Below are 17,286 nucleotides of genomic sequence, written 5' to 3' on the forward strand. Positions count from 1 at the left end.
CCACAGGAGACACGGGTCTTCCTGGGGCCCCTCTTTCCTCTGCCTCTGTCCACCAGTCCTCCCGTCTTCAGTTCAGCCAGAGGAGGAGTGTGACTTTCATGCCCAAGGTGGCCTCAGCCTGGGACAGCCTCTGCCGGTAGTCCTCCTGGATGCAGCATTTAACAGCCTCGAGCTCCATCTGGGCGGGGAGGCCGTTCTCACCTGTGGGGGTCTTTGTGACTGCACCCTGTGCCTGGAACACCCCTTCCCACCTTCTGTGGGTCCCTGCTTACCAGCTCCTGACTCCTCTGTCACTTCCCTAGGGAGGCCAGCCTGCACATGGCCCCATGGATGTACTAATCTGGGCTAATTAGACCCGCCACTATCAGTGTGCTCAGTGCCGGAAGCTGCGGAGCGGGGAGCGCACCACCTGTGATCAGTGGAAACACTAATGAATGAACACGTGAGAAAGGGCGTGGTCCTGCAGGTGCGCCCATGGATACCTGCATAGATGGATCCGCCAGCGTGCGAATGTGGTTCGGTGCGCGCGCGCGTGCGCGTTCCTCCCCCCGCACACGCACGCACGCACGCGTATCCTCCGCGCGCGCGCGCGCAGGTCCAGCCGACCCTAGCCCAGGGCACAGCCCGGGGTGCTCCTCCCTCCGCAGCCACCAGGCGGCGGGGTATAGCCCCGGCTTCTACCCCTCGGCCCCGGAGCGCCCAAGCGCCCGTCCTCCACGCGGAGGCCGGGAGGGGTGCCCCCTGTTCTGGGTTCACAGCGCTCTTGTTTAGTCGCTCAGTCGTGTCCGACCTTTGGTGACCCCATGGACTGCAGCGAGCCAGGCTCCCCTGTCCTCCACTGCGCTCTACAGCTGGTAAATCATCTGCAGTGTCCAAAGGACTTTGCCGTTTACAAAGCCCAGAGCTGTTCACAAAACACAGCTTACAAAGTAATAATTGACCGATAACAAGGCCCTCCACAGGGTTGCAAAGCACTTTTTACCCAGCAAGTGGTTCACAGTTTGCCAAAGTTCCTAGATTCCTCTTCACGTTGGTGTTAACATGGTTGTTGACAGGTTCGGATACTATGGAGGGGAACCTGCAGCCTTCACAAAGGGCTTCCAGGTATCTACCTGGGAGAAGCCTGCGTGCAGGTCACTGACATTCACAAAGCACATGACGGTTTATTCAGCCATGAGCAGGCCAGGTGGAGGCTCCCTCCACTGTCCATGTGGGTGGGGGCCATCAGCACAGGGACCAGAAGAGGTGGGCAAGGGCCTTCCCAGACCTGTGGTGAATGAGTCTCTGGATTGACAGACAGACGGTGGAGCCACATCAACTGTCTGCTTCAGGTGCAGCAGTGAGCGCCGCCTCACAGGGCAGCATTGAAAGCCAGCATCTGGGCCTGGCTGGAAGCAGGAGGTGGCCCCTGTGGGAGGATTTGGTGACTTCCTTTCTGGAGGCGAGGGAAGGCAGCTTCGCTCCTTAGACATCAACTTGGCCTCTTCTCAGAGCCCTGCTGTGGCTCCCGCCTTCTCCAGTCCATGCCTCCCGGTGGCCCCCACCTCCCCGTGGCCTACGCCAGCCAGCCCCCACACCCCATACTCCTCCTTGCTCCCTGTGCTTCAGCCATGTCATGCTCAGACCTGCCTCAGGGCCTCTGAGCTCGCTGTTCTCTGTGCCCAGAACGTGCCACTCTGCCCCGTCAGTCCTCCTGGCTGGCCTAGGACGTCTCTGCTCACCTCAGAGGTGCCGTCCTCTCAGAGCAGCCTCCCTGACCACCTTGTCACTGTGTTCCTTTGCTCTGCTGTGTTTTCTTCACACTCTTGCCTGCTGAGCAGCTCTCCAGCTACACTGGGAGTTGTCTTGCCAGCTGGGTCTGTCTTGCTCAGAGCCTGGCACGGAGAGGGCCAGGCAATGACAGAGGGAAGAGGCAGGTGCAGGGAAGCTGCCCTCTGCTGCCAGAACGATGCCAGAACCAATGCAATGGGGCCCAGAGAGCCAGGCTCTCCCAGGTCTGTGCCATGGCTTGGGGGTGGGCTGGGGACTGCCCTTCTATTTCTTTGGGGCAGTGGGTTCCGGGAGGGCTCTTAGAGCCAAGGCAACCCCTGGCTGTACTGACTGGGGACTCAGAGAAGGGATGCGATGGGCTCACGGTCACACGGAGCAACACCAAAGCTGGGATCTTGGTGAGGTCTGGGGACGGGGCTGCCTGCATCACTGCAGTTGTCAGCACAGTGGTCCCGGGGCAGTGAGTAAGGTTTATCCTTCTCCCACCCTCTCCAGTTTTTAAGCCTGTCAGGATGGCTCTGGCTCAGGAAAAAGGGAAGGGGCCAGCATGTGGCTCCCGCCATCAGCCCTGCATTCTCGTGTCCTTGAGTGCTTTGTGGGTAAGGGCAGTGGATGAGAAAGCTAGGCTGGGGTTATCTCCTCTCCCAGCCGGGACTTAAGAGCATCTGGCCAAACCTCTGTCCAGTGCGGGGATCCCTCCCTAGTCACAACTTCACCAGGGCCTGAGACCTCTGCTCGCACACCTCCCCTCATGGGGAGCTTGGTCTCATTCAGGCGTGCTTCTTGGAGGGATCTCAGATTCTTCTTGTCCTGGTTCCACTCCCTGAGGCTTGTGATGCCAGAGCCTCATGTGTAGACTCTGGCACACTCTAAATGTTCATTTCTTTGCCTCTTGTGAAAGCAGTTTTGAATACTTTTGGAAACCAGGTGGGAGGGTCTATATATACATCAGCTGTGCTATGTTTATCGCAGCTCGTTTATCCTCAGGCCCAGGGCAGTCAGGTTCTCCTGGAGATCACAAAGCCTCAGCAAGGGTCCAGGCTTGCCTGAGGTCCTCCAGACAGTGAGCTCAGTAACCCAGGAGTCCTGTCCACCCCCCACTCTGAGCAAGCCACCTGCCAAGCTGGGTTTAGCTGCATTCACCCCCTCCAGCCTTGCAGAAGTCGTGGGCTGCTCTGTTTTTGTCCTGGACTGGCTTAATAGCAGGACTTGGATGGGGAGATGCTTGGGAGGCAGCAGCAGCTGCCATCTCTGGTTGGGGATGCTCCAGCCCAAGAAGTTCTTCTTTTCCTGGCTCCCAAACCCTCTATGGTTCCCTGTTGCCCACGGGATTCAGGGAACAGAGGCCCAGCACCACATTTCTACAGCAGAGCCTTGTCTGAATTATCCTCTGCAGGGTTTGGCACATGGAAGGTGTCACCTGAGCACCTACTGTGTGCCAGCAACGTTCTAGGACTGGAGCTATAGGTGGACCTAGACAGACCTGGCCTGCCCTCCTTGAGGTCAGAGGGCATCAGACGGAGCATAAAGAAACTTATAAAAGCTTAAAGCAGCGTTTCCTACTCTCCTCCCATTGTCATTCTCTAAGGAGAAGCACCAAATTATTAAATCATTTAAATTAATTAAACTTAATGGCAATTAAGTAACTCACTTTAATTAAGTAAATTGTTTAATTTCTCTCTGATGAGAGATGCAACACTAATGAAAAAGATTTTGTCATATGGGGCCGCAAATAATTGTACCATCTATTTTTTCAGTCCTCTAAGAACCAATTTTTGCCTCCCTTAAAACGCATGGTTTAGTTTAGGGGATTATAATCTGTACTCAGTGGAGTGAAAAGGGGACACGTGAGGGGGGACCCTTATTGAGTGCTTGTCATGCGGGGCAGCCCACAGCCTCAGAATACTCCACCTGACAGGGTAGGCAGCAGCAGGAGGCCTGGCCATCTCATAGGTGAGGAGTGGAAAGAGCATGCCAGGGACAGCCTGTGCAAAGGCCCTGGAGCCAGAGGGAGAAGAACAACAATAATGAGAGGAGCACCTTTCTGAAATGTTCTCATGCCTTTTTGCCCTCAAAGTTCTGCTCCAGGCTTCCCACCCTCAGCTCCTGGTTCAGATATACTGAGTTTGACTCTGTCACCCTGCACAGTGACCTTGAAGATGGCATAGCATCTCTCAGACTCAGTTTTCTCTTTGTAAATTGACTAGTAATGCTGATCTTACAGGATTGCAGGTAGCTTCCAGGAAATGCTAGAGAGCACAAGGTCCATCACGATCCTGGCACACAGTAGGTATGCAGTTAATGCTCTTGGGCTGGGCCCAGAGCGTGAATTATGGGTCTCAGGCATGGTATTCAGTGACTCCAAATTCATTTTCCATCTCACAGTTGCCTTTAAAACAAAGCCTCATTATTTGTGGTACCACAGGATGCATGTCTGTGGCTGAGATGGGCTTGCCTTTTATTTTTTTTTAATTTTTAATTATTTATTTATTGGTTGTGCTGGGTCTTCATTGCTGCATGTGAGCTTTCTCTAGTTGCAGTGAGCGGGGGCTACTCTTCTGGGCTTCTCATGGTGGTGGCTTCTCTCGTTGCAGAGCACCAATTCTAGGCCCACAGGCCTCAGTAGTTGCATCACACAGGCTTGGTTGCTCTGTGGCATGTGGAATCTTTCTGGACCAGGGATTGAACCTGTGTGCCCCATGTTGGGAAGCAGATTCTTATCCACTGTACCACCAGGGAAGTCCTGGGCTTGACTTTTAAAACTTGGTCTCAAGGTCTGCCCTTGGAACTGTAAGATTTCACAGGCTGCTATGACAGGTGGGGATGGGCTTGTGCATCTCAGGGTGCTGGAGGCTCTGACTGGAGCCAGAGCAGAGCCTAGCTGGTGTCTGACCCCCTGTCGGAGCTGACTGGTCCCCTCTGTCTATGAGCAATTCATGACTTTTCTCAAGGCTTAGACTTGTTTGTTGTGAAATGGATTGGTCAGGGTGCTCCCTGTGTGATTGCAATGGTCTCAGTGAGGAAAGCTTTGGGAAGGAGGGCAGGACTCAGGTGCAGGGCCTGGGGGCCAGGATGACTTATGCTGTTGCTCCCTTTCCTTTCTTGCTAATTTTAGTCTTTCCTCCAGGAATTCCCTTCAGAGGTCTTGGTTGCAAGCAACACAAAGTGACTGTCCACCATAAGTAAAGGGGGGCATTTCTTGGATCAATCTCAGGGCTTACAGAGTAGAACTTTCAGGTGCCAAGGGGGCTACAAGGGCCTGGGCATCAAGGTCAATATTGTCAGGACTGTGGTGTCATCATTGCCCCAGATAATAAGCGTCAAAGTCCCAGGCAAGAGTGGTCTACTGACCAGAACAAAGTCTGGTCCTTTCAGCTTCTGTAGTGGGAAATCGAACCCTGCCCATGGGGAACTTGACACAAAGGGACTCCTCCCCACTAAGAAGGGGTTTGAGTACTGAACAGTCAACCTCATCCTAAAACACATACTCCCTACACCCCCTTTTTGCTGGTGAATTCCTACTCCTACTTATCCCTCAAAAGTCACTTCCACAGGTACTGGTCATCTCCTTTGTAGGGTTCCCCCAGCTCCCTGCTCCCCTCCATCCATCCAACCCCAGGTTCATGTCCGAGTCGGCTTCCTACACCGCCCGCCCCTTCCCGCCCCGCCCCGCAGGCCCCGCCCCGCCCCGCCAGCCCCGCCAGCCCCGCCAGCCCCGCCAGCCCCCCACCAGCCTCACCCTACCAATCCCGCTCTGCCCACCAGCCCCGCCCCCACCGTGACGCAAACGGGTCACGCCCCATACCACGCCCACAGGTCCTGCCCCTAGCCCCGGCCTGCAGACCCCGCCCCGGTGCCGCGCTGCCCCTGCCTGGGAGGTTGCCTGCCTCCGGGCTGCCGCTGGCTGCTTCAGCTGGGTGCGGCTCCAGGCACCCGGGGAACTGTGTGGGAACACGCGCTGTCTCGCTTCCCAGTAGGCACTGCGTAGGGTTCCCTTCCACCTAAACCCTTCTCGGTGTCTGCTACACGGAGCACCACTGTGAAAAAGGGTGGGGATGCAGGCGCTAACCGAGGTCAGGTTTTCAGTTCGTACATGTGCTCGGTAAGTGACGCCTGCAGTCGTCACAGGGACCGTCCCGCCCCGCTGCTCCCTCTCCGTCGACGCCCCGGGCTCTCCGCAGAATCTGGACTCTACTTCTCCTGGGTTCCCTCAGGGCTTTTTCGTAACACTGCTCCTCTCTCGGCGCGCCCCCTCAGTCGCTCCGCTTTAGCTGTGTGGCCTTGGGCAAGTGACTGCACTTCTTACTCGCTCTGTGCTGGGACTTGCCTCCTCAGGGCCAATGCCAGCATGGCCCACTGGGCAAGCGAATCCCAGGTGTCGTGGCTGGCTGAGGGTCCCGGAGAAGTGTCTGGGGCCTCGGTGTGAGGGGGGTGTAGAGGCTGAGAGGATGGGAACTGCAAAAGACCTGGGGGGCTTCCTCCTGCGTGTGGAGCGCTAGTACCTCACCGGAGCCTGCAGACCTCCTTACAGGGACCTCATGCTGGTCCCCGCGCTGTTCTGGGCTTGGCTACTGGCTGAGACCGGCATCTGACACCTGCTTCAGAGTGTGGCCCTCAGGCCTTGGGGTCGCACTGCCCTGAGAGCGCAGTCCGAGTGCCCGGGAGCTGACGCCTGCATCTTGGGGCAACCCCGCCCATCTGCTACTGCAGGGGTGGCACTCCTCGCCTGGAGCAGCGCAGATGCAGAGGCGTGATCTACAGGCCTGAGCTCCCTGGGATCCAGGACAGAAACGTGCCCTTGGTGGGCTGCTCGGGCTCTCTCCCGCTCCCCTTGCTCCTGCTCCGCAATGGTTTCAGCAGGGAGAGCATCCTTCCTGAGGTTGTGCAACCTGAATCCTTGCCTCAGACTCCTTCTGAGAGAATCTGACTAGACCACCTGCTGGCACTAGGTATCTTGGGTGTATTTTAATCAGATAAGTCTATTGGTCAGGATCGAGGTATGGTGGCTTATTAAAAACACCAATAAAATCACACTAAGAATGGTTTAAAACAGATAGACAACCATCTCTCTCTCTTGTACAGTTTGAGGGTCAGCGGTCTGTAGCAAAAGGGCAGTTTCATGGCGCAGGGCCTAGGTTCCTTCCATCCTGGGTGTTTGAGGCCTTTGTTCACACCACTCCAGGTGGTCCCCGGCACCAGCCCCTGTTCTGAGCAGCAGGTAGAGATGGAGAAGCGGCACCTCCCTCCCCTTGAAGGGCATATGCATTATTGGCTCACCTTAGTTTGAACAGTTTAGTCAAATAGTCACCACACTGCAAGGGGGGCTGGGAAATGTAGTCGACACACGCAGCTCGGTGCCCTCCTAAACCCCAGGGGCCTTGTGGTCTGGGAGGAGGGGGACAGAAACGAGAAATCTATTCATGCTATGACACACAGGGAGGACAGAATAGTACTGTGAAGCTGCAACCATATTCTTCCTTCAGAGATAATGGTCTCTATTTAAGAAAATATGCTTAGGGTCTATGGCAGTAAAGGCACTCCTGTCAGGGAAAGCCCATGGGGCACAGGGGAGGTTAGGGCTTGTGTGGCGCAGTGGGGGCTGGCAAGGCAGGGACAGGAATGGACCAGGAGGAGTGGTCTGTGGAAGGAGCCCCTCCTGTGAAACCTACCCGCGTCCACTTTTGAGTGGATGTGTGACTCACTTCAGTCTGGGCGGGGGCTGTCCAAGAGCAGCAGGGATAGTTGCAAAAGACAGAGCTGACCAGGGAATGTGAGAGACACAGGCCAGACCAGGCTGGGTTTGAGGGGCACTGAAGGATCTCAGAGAAAGCCAATTCCCCCATGAAGGGCCAGGCTCACAGCATCTTAACTTAAAATACCCACAGGATGTCCCGTGGGCTGATGAAGTCTTCGCTCATTTTCCACATTTGTTTGCAAAACCGGAATCCTGCCAGGAATACAGATGTATTTTCTCGGTTCATACAGCACCAAGTCCTTGAGTTTCCATTTTGGTGGCTGCCCAGTGGTCTATCACCATGAGGTCCCTTCTTCACCACGTACCCCCTAGCTGGATGTGGCCTCCAAGAGATGCCAAGCTTTCACCCCAGTAACGTGGACATCCTTGAGCAGCACGTCAGCTTGCATTTCAGATTTAGGTGATTTCCCTGGGCACAATTCCCAGAAGAGGACTGGGGCAGAGGGAAGCACATTTGCCCGTGAGGCCACAGCTTTTGGAGCCAAATAGCTTCCTGACTGGGTTGTGCTGAGTGGCCCACCTGCCTGCAGAGCCCGGGGCAGGGAGGGGGAGGAGGGCCAGTTTCATTTAGTCTTTCATTCAAAGTATTTTGAAGTGCTATGTGTTCTCTGTAGAAAGTTTAGAAGATACTGAGCAATTCAAAGAGCAAATTTATCTATTATCCCATCTGCCAGAAATATTTATAGATAGCACTTTTTTAGAATTCATTTTCATTGAGGTAAAATTGACATATAACATTGTATGAGCTTAAAGTATGCAGCTAGCATTTTGATATATCCTTCCAGTCTTTTTTCCCCATATATAAGTTTCTATCATGCAAAAATTCACATGCATAAACCTTTTATTACAAAAGGTTCAAACATACAATGCTAGGTTGGGTCATGAGGCTTCAGGCACCCAGCTCCCAGTTTCAGCAGTGGTCAGCACACACCAGAATGGCCTCATCTCTGCCCTTGCCACTTCTTCCACTCCCAAGCAGTCCTCCTGTTCATCCCAGACTTTGTGTAGTTTCATCCACAAGTGTTTCAAAATATATTTCTGAAGGTTATGACTTAAAAGACAATTACAGTATCATTGTTTAGATCTTCATGTGTAACAGCCATTCCTTAATATCAGCAAATATCCAGGCTAAGTTTACAGTTGTCTCCTCAATGTCAGAATGGACAAAATATGGTTTGAATCAGCATCTGAATAAGGTCTCCATATCACTCTGCCTGATGTATCTCCTAAATACCTTTCATCTAAAAGCTCACCCCCTGTCTTTTCTTCCTTGTAACTAGTCAGGAAAACCAGGTTGTTAGACCCGTAGAGTTTCCCGCAGTCTCTGTATTTCCTGTAAGTTGGGAGCTGGGTCTGGAGACTTGATCAGATTCAGCTAGGACTTTATTTATTTACTGGACAAGAACATTAGGTTGGGGGCTCTGTATTCCCCCAAGGGAGAGGTACAGCGTCCTGCCATCTCTGTTGTGTTAGTAGCTGCTGATTTGCAGCACCTGGATTCACTAATTTATTAGAGGGTGCAAACTGGTGACATCCTAATTCTATCATTTCTGCTTCGTTAGCTGAAAACTTTCGTGGAGAGAAAGTTGCCCTCCCCCAGTGTTTGCACTAGTGGTGTGTGTTCTGAAGGAAAGGCAGGATGTAAGCTTGGGCTTCCTTGGGGACTCAGTGGTAAAGAATTCGCCTGCCAATGCAGGAGACCCAGGTTTGATCCATGGGTCGGGAAGATCCCCTGGGTGAGGAAATGACAACCCACTCCAGTATTCTTGCCTGGGAAATCCCATGGACAGAGGAGCCTGGCAGGTTATAGTCCATGGGGTCACAAAAGAGTCGTACTCGACTTAGTGACTGAACAACAAGGATGTATGCTTGCCTGTCCCTGTAACAGTTTTCTGAGTTAATTTGTTTTCCAATGGTGATCAAGTAGGGATGAAAACAACACTTAGGAACATATGGGTTCAAAGATAATTTGGGGGATTTCCCTGGTGCTCTGGTGGCTAAGACTCCATGCTCCCAATACAGGGGGCCTGGGTTCAGTCCCTGGTCAGGGAACTAGATCCCACATGATGCAACTAAGACCAAGTTTAGTCAAATAAATAAATAAAAATAAATATTAAAAAACCCTGAAACCCCAAAGATCTGTGTTTCAACTGATTATGATAATTACCCTTCCTGAGGGTCTCTCCCCTGTGTGTAATCATTAAGAAAATGGCTTACCCTTGGTGGCCTTTGTAGTTGTGAACACAGCTACAAATTCTTGGACTCATGTCTCCCACCTTGACTCTGGGGAACTGGGCCTTCTTCAGCTACCGGCAGAGTGTGGCAGATGGGCGTGAGGGGCCTGAGATGCTGGGGAGACCGTGCCACAGAGCCTGGCTCCTCAGAGGCCCTGAGCTGGGGAGCCTCCCGGCCAGCCCGTCCTCCCTCTGGATGCAAGCAAGGGGCTGCCATCAGCACCATCAGGAAAAGAAGACTCCACAGGGTGGGTCCCGCACTGACTCGTCTTCACAGAATCATTTACGCAGTCAGTTGTGGGGTGGTCATGGGGCAGTAGGTCTTCAGAACCCTCTCTTCCACTCGTGCTCTGAACAGGAGCCGCGGTGACCCGAGTGCACACCCCTGCTCCCCTCCCCTGGTTTCCCTGGACTGCAGGCTCTGGCTGTCTCTCCAGCACTGGAGTTTCCTTTCTAAGCCAACCCGAAAATATGTTTTCTATTAATAGGCGAGTTAAGATGGAACGATCAATATGTTTAGTTTCAGTTCTGCCTGGTATTTTATGTTACATTCACACCTACCTGTGTAAGTCTCTTAAACAATGTGTCTTTCACTGTGGTTTTTATTTTCTTTCTCACTCCACTTTATTTTTTGGTACTTAGGAAGGAAGGGTTCCTATTTTTGTTCCAACTGTTACTTTTATAGTAATATCTGTAAGTGACACTTGGTCCTCTTTTTTTTTTTTGTTATTGGTTTCCTACTGTGAGCAATACTGAAAGTTGCTACAGTTGTCTTCCACAGTATCTGATTTGAATTAATATCCTTTTACTCTTGGGTTTCCCAGGTGGCACTAGGGGTAAAGAATCAGATTGCCAATGCAAGAGACGTGGGTTTGATCCCTGGGTTGGGAAGATCCTCTGGTGGAGGGCATGGCAACACACTCCAGTTTCTTGCCTGGAGAATCCCCATGAAAAGAGGAACCAGGAGGGCTGCAGTCCATACGATCACACGGAGTTGGACATGAATGAATCAACTTAGCATGCACGCACGCCTTTTAAACTCAGACATTAACTACAGGCAGTTAGTAAGCTTATTCTATTTTTTACATGCTCTTCCCACTTTCCCTGAAATATACTATATCTGGTATAACCGTTGCACTTCCCAGGTGGCACAGTGGTAAATGGTAAAGAATATGCCTGTCAATGCAGGAGACGTAAGAGATATGCATTCGATCCCTGGGTCAAGAAGATTCCCTGGAGAAGGAAATGACAGCCTACTCCAGTATTCTTGCAAGTGAAATCCCATGGACAGAGGAGCCTGGCAGGCTAGTCCATGGGGTTACAAAGAGTCGGACACGACTGAGCAGCATGCGCAGTGTAACCATCATTGGTCTTAACTGTGTAGATTCTCACGTGTTTGCACGTTCAGTACTCACAGTCAGACCTCAGGGCTGTTTCTCTGGTGGTCTTGCTTGTTTGAGGCTTGTTTGCTGGCGGGTCCTTAGGAAGCAGGTGGAAGTAACAGTCCTGAAGTTCTTGCCTGTTTTTTTTTTTTTTTAGCTCTTGCCTGTTGATAGCTGTTTATGACCGTCATACTTGCAGGTCAGTTTGGCTGGATCTGCCCCTTTCTGAGGCTGCTGGCAGGAAGGCTTGTCTTGGAGACTCTGACAATAGCCTGATTTCCTGGGAACCAACTTCATCTTTTTTTGCTTGAATTCCCAAAGGCAGCCGTAGAATATATTGGACAACATGTCTCTCTGTTGGCTGTTCTAGATCAGTTTTTCCAGATACTCAACGATGTTCATTTGTTACATATTTCAAGAACATTTTTTTTTGTTACAGTATTTAGTCTTCAACTGAACACTTGGTTTCCTTTTTCAGTGACTTGTGTTACACACGTTCCATCTTCTGACTGTTCTCCACGTAGTCACTTTTTCTCAAATCCTGTTTATCTCTTCCACGTTTTTATTGTTTAAAATTTTCCACCCATTCTTCTGATTCTCTTAGGCATCATCTCTTGTGTTTAGCTGTGTTGTGTTCCTTCTGGTTTATTAATAGTTGTCATTCTGAAATGAGTTTTATCTTTTCTTCCTCATTCTTTTCTCAATTCTAGCACATCTTTTCTTGGGTCTTCTCATTTCGATTTGTTATTCTTTTGTATCTTTTATTACTGTCTTACTTTTTGTCGACTCATGTAAGAGTTTTAGGGTACATAAAAAAAAATTCTGACTGTGGTCCTGTGGCCTGTGTTTCTGGAATGCCTTCATTATCTGTAAGGACACTGTTTAGTTTTCTCATTTCTCCTGTAACTTCGCATGGGACTTGACTATAATCTTCTCTGTTGTTCATTTTTATCTGAAATGACTTTCAGAACTTTGGAGAGGAGGACTGGGTCAGCTTCATAATCTTTAGTACTCTTTCCTGCTGTTTTCATGACATGTTAAAAAAAAAAAAAGGTCTTGTATTTCCTCCTTCCCTCCCTTTCTTCCCTCTCTTCTCCCACCCCTTTCTAGTTTTTGGCCCCTCCTGTGTCTCTTCTGCTCATTTTGGATTCTGTTCTCAGCACCTCCTTCTCAATATGGGGCCCTGCCCTGGAGGGGAGTTATTCATGTTAAGACTTGCAGACCTTCTGCAGCCTCTTCACACATTGCCCCATTATAGTCACACACAGCTGGTGTGTGCAGCCACCCCTCTGCCAGTCACTGTTTGAAAGGGGATGAGATGGCTTTGGGGCCTTCACCCTCCTGGGGGACAGACAGGGAGTGGGCCAAGCACTGAGGAGAGTCACTCCAGATGCACCCAGGACGATGAGACAGGAAAGATGGAGGGACACCCTCAAAAGGCAGAGTGAGGGCCCCAAGGACACAACTCAGAGAGAGCATCTTCTCGCCCTCGAGATGGGGCTGCACAGTGTTCCTGGTGGACTCCAGACGGAACCTGGCTCTCCATCTCTGACCCTGCATCTCGAGTGTGTGGAGAGGGTGGGTAACCCACTGTTTTAGTTCATGAGGCTCTGGAGTGAGAGGAGCCACCAGACAGTAGCTACTTTTCATCCCCAGAGACCCCTGCCCTGAGCTGGATGCCGTGCTGGACGAGACGGGGCATGTGCTCTCCATGCAGGGAGAACGGAGGAGGGCTATTTTGAGGATTTGGACAGAGGCACAGTGCCTGCTTGCTGGAGGTCTGTGTCTGCAGCCCCCCTTGCCATTGGGCTGGGGCCATGTGACTTGTCCTGGCCGTGGGCTAGAAGTGGAAGTGACGTGTGTTGACTTCAGAATGACACGGTGGGAGCTGGAGCCCCTGGATCCAGTCCCTTCTGGACAGAAACTCTGCAGGTTCTGAGTGGAGGGTGGAGGCTGCCGGTGCTGCTGCAGTCAGCATGCGGGGGACAGCGGGGCGGCCGTCGTCCTGCTTGGTCTAGGCCGGGACGTGAGTTTGCGTAAGCCCCCAAGATCGTGGGGTTTTGTCATCCTGGCATATCCTGGTCCGTCTTAACCAACGCAGGTGTGTACTGCATTTTTACACAACGCTGAGACCTTGCCAACCGTATTCTTGTTTAACATTCTTTTTTAAAGCTAACAGTCAGCTTCACTGAAGCACGGTTTATAGAAAATAAAATCCCCCAATTTTAAGTTCCAGCTTGATGAGTTTGAGAAAGATCGCCAGCTGTGTAACCATCACCTCCACCAAAGCAACAAACAACACTTCCTTCTTCTCAAATCCTCTCTGGCTGCTTGGTAGTCAACCTCCAGTCCTGCCACCGGCTCCTGGCAAAGGCTAGTTGCTTCTTGACATGATGGCTTTGCCTTTTCCAGAAAGCTGTATAAATGGAATCCCACTGTACGTAGCCTGTTGTGTCTGGCTTCATTCACTTAACATGATGCTTTTGAGGTTTTCCTGAGAGTCTGTTGTTTTTTGTTGCCGAACAGCCCTCCACAGTGTGTGCGGCTCTGCCTCCCCGTGGAGGGACATTTGGGTTCTTTCCAGGTTTAGGCTGCTGTGAGTGAAGCTGTTATGAACATTTGTGCCCAAATTTTTGTGGTCATGTTTTCCTTTTTCTTGGGTAAATCCCTTAGAGTAGAATTTCTGGGTTGTGTGCAAATGTATATTTGACCCCAGAAGAAGCTGCCAAGCTGTGTTCTCAAGTGACTGTACCATTTTCATCTCCTGATAAGCCACCCATCAGAGTATAACCTGCCTTTACAGTTAACTCATGTATCATTAATAGTTCCCTGCTTAAGGAAACATTTTTCTGAAACAGGATTTCAGTGGTTTTGATAATTCAAAGCATCCCCAGTTGGTTATCATTTAGGGCCCTTTTCCTGATTACAGGTAAGATTGTGAAGGACACCATCTGTGTGATGGTGGTACACCTCTCTAGTTGTGTCCTAAACGTAGGATTACTAGGTTAAAGGGCATAAACATTTTTTCTGGTTTTTTATATGTATCAGTACATATTACATTCTGAAACCATGCACCAGCTTGTATCAGGACCAGCATGTGGGAGCGTGTTCATTTTTTCTTCTTGGCAGATTTGGAAGAGCCCTTCATAAAGTGGTGATGTTAATCTCTCCTGCCTTATGCTGTGAATACTTTTCGCAGTTTTCATTTTGCCTTTTAACTCTGCTTCAGGCATTTTTTTTTTTTTTTAATCCACAGACGTTTTTGAGCTGTTTTGTCATCCAACACGTCCGCCTGTTCCTTTGTGGCTGTCTCTGTGTGACGCTTAGAGAGCCCCTCCTCAGCTGAAGATGATAAAAACAGTCACCTAGATCCCCACCCCCTTCACTTTCTAAAAAAGAACTTCATTCTTTACATTTAGCACTGTATCTATTTATTTTTAACTGTGAAGCCTATAGGACATACTAAAAGAGTCTGTTACACGAATGCAAGTTTAACAAATAATAGGAATAAAAATGCCCACCTCAAAAAGAACCGAGAAAAAGAAGTCTCAGAAGAGATATACATTTGCTTTATTTATTTTTATTTATGTAGATATTATAACTGAACAAAACTGAACCACCTTTTGTTTAGAAACACATCTGGTGAAAGTGTAAATGTGAGCAAGGTAGTGACCACGGCTTCTGCAGGCAGTTTCCTCTAAGGGGTGGGGTGAAGCCGGACAGGGGCGTTCAGGGCTTCAGAGGGACTGTGAAGCTCTATTTCTTCAGATGGCTGTGGGTCCCCTGGGGCCCATCCGAGTGTTCTGGCTTCAATTGGACAGTCATCTTGTATCTCCATTCTGTCTGTGTATATCCCACATGTCATTCAAAAGTTTTAAAATTGTGGCCAAAGGCAGGTAAGATAACACTGCTGTCTTAACCGTTTTTCTGTACACAGTTCATTCCTGTAAGTACAGCCGTGTTGTTGTGCAGCCAGTCCCCAGAGCTCTTTTCATGTTGAACTCTGTCCTGAACAAAAACAACTCCCTCCTCTGCCCCCAGGCCCTGGCATCTGCCATTCTGCTTTCTCTCCCTACGAACTTGACAACTCCAGGTACCTCCTGTGTGTGGAGTAATATTTGTATTTTTGTGACTGGATTAATTCCACTTAGCATAACGTCCTCAAGATCCACTCATGTTGCAGCAAGTGTCAGGATCTGCTTCCTTTTTAAGGCTGAATAACATTCTGTTGCATGCATAGACCATCCACATAGAATTTTAAAGAAAGAAATAAAAATGTGAATGCTTTGCTTTTGTATTTGATCCTTTAATTGACTAGGGCTGTATCTGGGTGGATGGCGTGAGGCAGGGGTAGACATTTGAATTTCTCCACTTTTTCACAAGCTTTGGTGTATCGTGCACCACGTGCAGGACAAGGCGGGGAGACAAATGAAGCAGCTATTCTTTTTTTCACTAAATATTGAGTGTCTGCAACTTGCCAGGCACTTTTGTAGGGTCTGGAGTACAGCTTCATGAGGTCAGTGACCCTGTCCTCGCTCTGCTAGTGACTGGTGCCAAATGTTGGAAGACATGGGCCTGCCTGGGGTTACAGGAAGAAGTGGTCACTTCCAGCTTTTTGGAGGATGTTACCAGAAGGTGGCCCTTTATCTGGGCCCTAAAACATGGTTGGGATTTGGAGAGAGATGAGGAAAGAGACCTTTCACTTAGAGGGAATGACTTAGAGGCCTGGAAGTTGAATGCAGGTATAGTTTCATAGTTTATTAAGTTAGAAAGCTATAGGCAACAGAAATCCCCAAGTACAGCAGCTTGAATAAAAAATGCATTGAATTATCTCATGTAAAGAAAAGATCAGAGGCAGCTATTCCACTGTTCAGTGGAAGCCATCTCTGGCCATCCTACTGTTTTGCCTCCTGCTGTGTGTTGGCTTTTTGTTCTTAGGTTTATTGTCTTATAGCTACAAAAAGTCTGCCTCAGCTCCAGCCTTCACATCCTTTCACCATGGCCTTCAAAAGCTGCAGAGAAGGGGGTAACCAGTGTGTAAAGTGTCTACTCCTCCCAGGTCTGTCCCTTTGTGGCAGGAGGATCATCTTTCTCAGCCTTCCTTTATGTCTCCCTGTTCAGCCACTGGCACTGGGACTCTGTGACCAGGTTAGCCCCATCTAGATTCATCCTCTAGAGCTGACAACCTTCTGCAAAGATGGAAATGCTCTGGATCTGTGTTGCCCAGCATGGAGGCCACTGGCCTCATGTCCCTACCGAGCTCTTCGACTGTATGTAGCTAGCAAGACTGCAGAACTGAATTTTTATTTAACTTTTAATTAATTTAAATTTAAATAGCTAGGTGTGGTGAGAGGCTCCTGTATCAGAGAGCATGGCTGGAATAAGGTCTGGGTTCAGATACTGGGGAGGAGGGAGCTGGCTCAGAGAGGGTCAGCATGGGCCTGCTGGGGACCTCCCTGTGAGTAGAGGCAGATTAGGTGAGTGTGTGTGTGTGGAGGGTAGGCCCCCATGGCCACAGGCACTTCCGTTTTCCCCCAGGCAGGACCCTGGGGACAACTCACCTGGGGGTGGGTCGGCAGGTGCACTGGATGCATCCCTTCCAGAAACTTTGGTCCCGCCTCTAGCACCGTAGAAAGCGTAGCTCCCGACCCAGGCACCTCTGAAGACCTCTGACTCAGATATCCAGCTTCTGGTGAGCATGCTGACCACTCGCCTGATGTCTCCATGTAGGCCCTGCCCAGAGCACAAACTCGGATGCAGCAGCGCACGACCCCTGCACCCTCGCCGCCACTGACTGACACTGAGTCTGTGGTGCCCGAAGGCCACGGGGCGGGGGCAGGCCACGGGGTGAGGGCCGGAGGGGCCCGGTGCACATGTGCCCAGGGAAACGTGCGGCGGACCCTGGGTAGGGGGAAGGTGAGGTGGTCCCACTGGGCTGCAGGGGGCGGTGTTTCCTGACCTGGCTCCACCAGATCCTGCGCCTTCTCTGAAGCCTCTGGAGTCAGAGTTTGAAGCAGCCTAGGCAGGCCCTAGCCCATAAGTCAGAGAAACTCAGTGGAAACGTCATGTGGGTATATTTTCAGCCTTGCTGGCCGGAGCTGGAAGTCAGCATTGGTCTGGCCATCAGGGAGGATGAATGGGCTGC

The sequence above is a fragment of the Moschus berezovskii genome, chromosome 20 (assembly GCF_049115385.1).
Source record: "Moschus berezovskii isolate FMDL1 chromosome 20, NW_MosBer_1.0, whole genome shotgun sequence".
NCBI lineage: Eukaryota > Metazoa > Chordata > Mammalia > Artiodactyla > Moschidae > Moschus > Moschus berezovskii.